The sequence below is a fragment of the Vombatus ursinus genome, unplaced genomic scaffold (genome assembly GCF_900497805.2).
Source record: "Vombatus ursinus unplaced genomic scaffold, bare-nosed wombat genome assembly UNPS02014802.1, whole genome shotgun sequence".
Taxonomy (NCBI): domain Eukaryota; kingdom Metazoa; phylum Chordata; class Mammalia; order Diprotodontia; family Vombatidae; genus Vombatus; species Vombatus ursinus.
The window spans coordinates 27,568,178-27,574,218 of NW_020954580.1; positions in this window are offsets into that span (position 1 = coordinate 27,568,178).

Consider the following 6,041-nt stretch of genomic DNA (forward strand, 5'->3'; position numbering starts at 1 on the left):
CCCATACTGTACTCTGGGGCTATCAACTCTATAAAGAGATCACTAGTATCCTTCATAATCAGTCCTCTGAATAATGATCAGTTATTGCATGGATCAGAATACATGAATCTTTCAAAGCTGATTAGCTTTACGATGTTGTTTTTCTTGTATAAATTATTCTCCTGGTTCTGCTCATTTCATTCTGCATCAGTTCATACACGTCTTCCCTAGTTTCTCTCAAGCTGTCCCTTTGATCATTGCTCATAGCATGATAATATTCCATCACATTCATATACCAGAATTTTTCTAGCCATCCCCAATTGATAGACATGCTAATTATCTTCTAATCAGTACATCAAACTATAGCATTTAGAATTTGAAGGGACCTTAGAGATTACCTAGTCCACCTGAACCCACCTTTCATTTTACAGAAAGTTAACTGAAACCCATCAGGTGAAGTGATTTGTCCAGGGGCATACAGATGATTAATGATAGAACCATAAATTAAACTCAAGTAGGTGACCTGGTTCCCAATGAATGTGCTTTTTCTTACACTATACTGCCTCCTATATGTCTTTTAACCCCAACTAGATCGACCCTTTCTGGAGAATTTTGAAAGGAACTTTAACATCTTTAGCCTAATGACTTGTGGGACAACTTGCTGTCTGCTTAGGATCTAGCTTGGGAAAGCAGATGATTGAGTAGGGGCTATGGTGTCTCTAATTGCTTCTGCTTTCTCCTAAACTCCTTCCCCAGGACGCATGGCGGAAGTTACTTACTGAGTGCCTTGTGCCTTGCATTCTATTTGAAGTTCTGCTCCTTCAGCCTCCTGATGGCTGACCTGAAATAAGTCCCCTAAAGCTTTTTTTTTTTTTTTTTTTTACTACCTTAGGTCCACTTTTTAGTGGCTAAAAGCTGGACAGTAGTATTTGCCATCTACTTTCCTTTCTGGGAAGGGCATTGTGAGCTCTGTTAGTACTGGCAAAAGGCTCCAGATCTGGGCTGCCTAAAGCTGAATTAGCTCTAAGTACAAAATTTATTAGGATAATAGCTCTGGCAGTCTTTGTCCCTACCAAAATGATGATGTTTTGGAGATAATGGAGATGGAAAATATACTCTCTGTCCCTATTCTCTCAGGGCTAGACTAAAACATCTCTCCCTCAGAGTTCCAGGGGACCCTGAGGAATTATGGGAAGAGTGTATCTCTTCTCTGTTGCCATTAGCTCAAACTCTCACTGGCTATATCTCCCCTGTTGTTAGGGGCCAGTGACTTACTTAGCCACTCAACAGCAGGTAACTTTTGCAAAGGAATGTTTACTTCAAAAATAAAGCAAGAATAAAATACAAACTTTTTTTCCAATACCATGTGGGCATATTCTTCCTCTCTGGGGGAGTAGGCTTAGTTCCTATTTAGCATTGGTCCATCAAATTTATGTTCAGATGTAACTTGACAGACAGATGATTCCTTCTAAAGGACTGGGGTCCAGAAGGTCCTCCCTGGCTACTTGTTCCTTGGGTTGGTGATACTGGGCTGGCTATAACACCTGGGTTCTGATTCTGGTTCATGCTCCTGACCAAGGTTGGAGACTCAAGACTAAGTATTTAGGCCCTTTCTAGGAGGTCAAATGTCCTCAGAGGAGATGAAGGCCCTGAGGCTTTGTCCCTTATAGCAGAATTTCTCACTGAACATCATGAGAGGAAGTCACTAAGTTCTTCCCAGATATGAATGAGGTCAAGAGGTAGCTAAAGCTGACTCAGGCCTTTTCTGAAAACGTTGATAGTTCCAGCTATGCAATCGATGGGAAAAATCTCCACTTAAATCAATGGAACCAATTAATCAAGCAGAACCAGTTACAGAATGTCTGTACATGCTCCCCAGTCTCTCCACATCATTTCTTTTACATGTTATCAAGATTTTCCAAGAAGCCATCTCCCCAGTGTTCTCCAGTGGAGAGTTGCCATTCAATCAGTTGGTTAATAAACATTTATCAAGCGCTTACTATGTGTTAGACACTATGCCAAGCACTGGGATACATAGAAAAGCAAAAGACAGTCCTGCCCTCAAGGAGATTACTGCCTTGGACTCAATGTCCCCTGAAGTCACTTCCAACTTTAGGAATCTATGATTTAATGAACCTTTCTTTCGCTAGAATGTGAGCATGGGATACCCCCAGATAGAGTACCTGAGATAGATTGGTCTAAACAGATATACATGGATCCTTTCCTTATGGAGTAGGGATCACAACTGAGCCCTGCTCAAAACCCAACTTCCAATCTCAAAAATAATAAGGTGATTTTTTTGTCCTTTTTTATATACAAGACACTGAGCCTGGGTGGCAGTAAGGGGTGGAGGAGAAGGTGGGCACAATGTCATTTAGCCTTGGAGGCAAGCTTAGTCATGAAGACTGTGAGAGGAGCCAAGGGAGGAGAAGACTGGGTCCTTTGTCTGTTTGAGTGAGAATGGAGAAGGAGAGGAGTCAACCGAACAAGAAAATCCTTATTGGGAACCTAGAATGTGCATGTCACTGCAATAGAGACTGAAGGGAATACACACATGCACAGGGCATGGTCCCTTACTTTGGAGAAACTCACAAGCTGAGAATGTAAGACTGAAAACACAGAGAATCATAGATTTAAAGTTGGAAGGGACCTGAGAGGCAATTTAGTCCAAACCCCTCATTTTACCGAAGGAGAGATCGGGGTCCAGAGAGATTAGCATGGTACCTGTCAAAAAGTAGACACTTAATAAATGCTCTTCGATTTATTGATCTGACTTGATTTGCAGAACCAGGATTTGAACCCAGCTCCTTTGCCTCCAAAACCAATGCATTTTTCATTGCGCTGAACTGTTTCCCAAAGATAATGAAATATCAGTGCAAGATCATTCAGTCATTTCGTAAGCATTTATTAAGAGACAACTACATGCCAGGCATAATTCTCTGTCCTAGGGCTCCAAAAACCTAATAAAAATACAGTCCCTGTTCCCTTACATTTTACTGGGGGTACATAATATTTACATAGATAATTAAGATAATTCAAGGAGCACTAATTGCTGTAGAAATTGGGAAAAGATTCTGGAAGACATGACACTGAAGGAGAGCCTTGATGAAATAGAAGATTTTGAGGCACAGAGGAAAGGGGAGAGAGTTCATTCCAGGCAGCAGCAAGAGTCTGTATAAAGACTTGGGAGGTAGGAGATGTAAGGCCAAGTTTGGTGATCAGCAAGTACGTCATTTTGGTTGGAGTATAGAGCCTATAAACGAGAGCAATGTGAAACAAGTCTGGTAAATAGGCTACAGCCACACCATGACAGACTTCGAATGCCAAGGTGAGGAACTTTAATTTTACCCTAGAGGTGATAGGGAGCCTCTGAAGATTTTGGAGCAATGGATGGATATGGTCAGATGATTAAATCATTTTGGCAGCTGTGTGGAAGATGGATTGGAGAAAGAGAACAGAAACAGGAAGGCCGGTGAAGAAAGAGGCTGTTGAAGTAGTCCAGACAGAAGATATGAGGACCAAATCTAGTTAGGCTGGTAGACCACGTAAATGGAGAAGTAGGGAGGCAGATAGGAGAGATGTCGTGGAGGTAGAATAGCCAAGACTTGGCAACTGAGTAGATATGGGAAATGAGGAAGATCATTTGTGACATGGGCCAAATGATTAGGAGAAAAGCATGCTGTCATGAAAAGTACTGCATAGGCTTTGGAGTCAGAAACCTGGATTTAAGGCTTTACTCTGCTGTTTAGCTAGCTTTGTGGTATGACCTTGGGGTAGATACTTGCCTTTTCTAGGTCTCAATTTCCTCCGCTGTAAAGTGTGGGGGTTGAGCTAAATGATCTCTAGGGCCCCTCTGGACTTTAGTATGCTGTGATTCTCATCGGCATGAGCAGAAGGGCTATGAGGCCGCTAGCTGACTCAGTGGATAGAGTACCAGGCATAAAGTCAGGAAGACTTAAGTTCAAATATCACTGGCTGTGTGACCCTAGGCAAGTCATTTAACCACTGTGTGCCTCAGTTTCCTCAATTGTAAAATGGGAATAATGACAGCACCTGCCTCCCAAGGTTGTTGTGAAGATTAAATGAGATAATATCTGTAAAGCACGTAGCATGGTGCCTGGCTCATATCTGGTGCTATATAAATGGTAGCTATTATTATTTTTAGAACTGAGAGGTGGGACAAATTAAGGAGGGGAATAGCCAGGAAAGACTTCCAGGAAAAGGGAGACTTGAGCTGGGCTTTCTGGAGAAAAAGCAGAGTACCGAAAGTGCTAATGAGAACTTACAAGAAGTTGTTGAAAGAGATCTCCAAGCAAACTGCTACAAATCAAAAAAGTTCCCATGATTCACAGAAGTCCTAGGGGCAGAGAAGTCCTTCTGTTCTTCTTATTTTTTCTCTGTTAGTTCATTGTTGTTTACATTTCCCAAGTACATATTGTGCACTGGGGTGCTTATGGGACAAAAGGCAGTACCTGTCTCAAGGCACATGATAGTTGGGAGAGATTCACTCAAATTCCAAAAAGATACCTAGTCACTCCCCTGATTCATGTTTCCAATCCAACAATTACCACTGCAAACCAAATAAAGTCTATTGTCCTTAGCCCGGCAGTCAATGAATCAATCAAGAAACCCTCATCTATCATGGTGCCAGTCACTACACTAAGAGAAAATACTCAGAGCGTGCCCTCGATGGTACTTGACATTCTACCAACTTGTACATAAAATGGGTATGCAATGATGAGTGCAGAGTGAACCATAGAGGGGAAGGCCCCTGCATTCAACATACTCTTCAAATTGGTCTGACCCTGCCTATCCAGACTTATTTCTCATTCTCTTCTGACATTAGCCTTCTGTTCCAGCCAGACAAATGTGATTGTCCTCAGAGCTCCTTCCAGCCCCAAGCCTTTGCTGAGGAGCCTTAAACAAAGTGCTTGTTGAGGCCCAAGGAGGGAAGGTTGTGTCTTTGCGGGGATCTTGGAGTGAGTACAGATGGGAGTAATAAAAATGAGGAGAGTCATGAGTGGACACCTTGCTTCTAAAGACAGATTAAAAAGTGTATGGATGTGAGTCATGGAATGTTGCAGTCTCCAAAGGATTAAAGTTGACCATTACCCAAAGAGCAACGGAGATTTCTTGGTGAGTGTGAAGAGGCTGCCTTCTCTACAAACAAGGAATCAGATGGGAGAGATGCTGTGAAAGATGTCATTAAAGGCATGATTGGGGGAAAATTGGAGGAAAAAAAAGATGAGTGCCCCTAGTACTAATATAGTGTAACAGTGAAACACAACCGTCACACGACCCCCATGCTCTAATGGCACCCATTCAATAGCAAGAGAACATGAAGAAGGCCCCACTGTGATGAACTTATAGGATGAGACAGGTCAAAGTCCCGCAGAATGGGCAGGAAAGTGGCCTGTACTGTTGAAGGGAATGCCTGCATCCCTGAAATCACAGATCCGCTGAGGCCAAAGCTAGAATTGGAAGCATGGCTGGACAAAGAAAAATAAACAGCTGCATGTTGAGTGGCAGGTGGATTCCTTGCTCGTCGGGGCTGTAGAGGGAAAGAATGAGTCCGGTATGAAACACAAGAAGTGTACTCTAAAAGTATGGAAAATGTTTTTGGCAGTCACTTAAAACCCTGGAACAGTACCCACAGAAGGGCTGCAGAATCACCACTGGGGCAAGCTTTGGAGAAGGCTTAGATGGCCCCCTGGCTCTTTCACTGAGCTTAATTATAATGCTGTGGGGTTCTACCCATCACATCTGCTTTTTAGTAACAAGGTAGGGGAAGTTGAGCCGTCCCTTTGGGCTCATTGTCTGTCTGAAGGTTTTTCCTTTTTTTTTTAAGCCCCTCTGGCAGTATTAATTTTTTAGTGTTTGTTTTGTGAAGCATTAAGATCTTTCTTTCTTTCTTTCTTTCTTTCTCTTTCTTTCTTTGTCTTTCCCTCCCTCCCTTCCTTTTCTCCTTCTTTTCTTCCTTCCTCTGTCCTTTCCTTCTTTCTTTTTTCTTTCCCTCCTTCCTTCCCTCCTTTCCTCTTTCCCTCCCCCCTCCCTGCTTCCCC